The following is a 989-nucleotide window of genomic DNA, read 5'->3' as shown; positions in this document are numbered from 1 at the left end:
GTCTCCCTCCTCTTCCTCAGCCCCCCATCTCCTCTGTAACCTCCCCCAAACCCTTCTCACTGTCTCCCTCCTCTTCTTCAGCCCCCCCATCTCCTCTGTAACCTCCCCCTCCCCAAACCTTCTCCCCATCCCCTCCCTCTTCTCCCCCAAACCCTCCCCACTGTCTCCCTCCTCTCCCCCACCGCCCTCGTTATCTCCTCTATAACCTACCCTTCCTCTTCTCCCCAAACCCTGCTCCCCCATCCTCATCCCCCAACCCTTCTCCCTGCCTCCCTCTTCTCCCCCAAACCCTTCCCCCCCACCCTCATCCCTTCTCCATCTCCCTCTTCTCTCCCAAACCCTTCTCACTGTCTCCCTCCTGTCCCCCACCCCCTCATCTCCTCTGTAACCTCCCCCCACCCTCATCCCCTCCCTCTTCTCCCCCAAACCCTCCTCACTGTCCCCCTCCCCCACCGCCCTCATTATCTCCTCTATAACCTACCCCTCTCCCACAACCCTCTTTCTCTCACCTCCCCTGACCCCTCTCACTGTCTCCCTCCCTCTCTCCTCACCCTGCTCCACCCCCGAAGTCTTTCCTCCTCTTCCCTGTCTGTCCTCCTTTCTCTTTCCCACTTTTTGTGGGGTGTTGGTGTTGTCTGAGGGAGGCACTGTGCTGATGGGACCATCAGCAGGGGCTAATTGTGCTGGTGTATTTGTGATGATGGCTGTCAATCAGGAGTTGGATTGAGATCCAGCAAACTCATTGCATATAGGCTCCTGAAAATTTGCCATCCACTAACTTTTGGTGTTTAGCCAGCTGGGGCAAAGGCTGAATTTAAACCAGTGACCTAGCAGTGAGGGCCTGTTACTAATACCCTAGCCTCCTGCTCTCTCTTTCAAGAGGAAAGATAGTCCTGTCTGAATTGGGAATGCATCCACAAAGAACGAGACCTGTTTCCTTTAAATTGCATTCATTGTCCTTAAGTGCACAAGATGTCATCATTGATTTT

This window comes from Terrapene carolina, unplaced genomic scaffold (genome assembly GCF_002925995.2).
Source record: "Terrapene carolina triunguis isolate 2854851 unplaced genomic scaffold, T_m_triunguis-2.0 Scaffold714, whole genome shotgun sequence".
NCBI lineage: Eukaryota > Metazoa > Chordata > Testudines > Emydidae > Terrapene > Terrapene triunguis.
Note: the sequence above shows the minus strand (reverse complement) of the source record.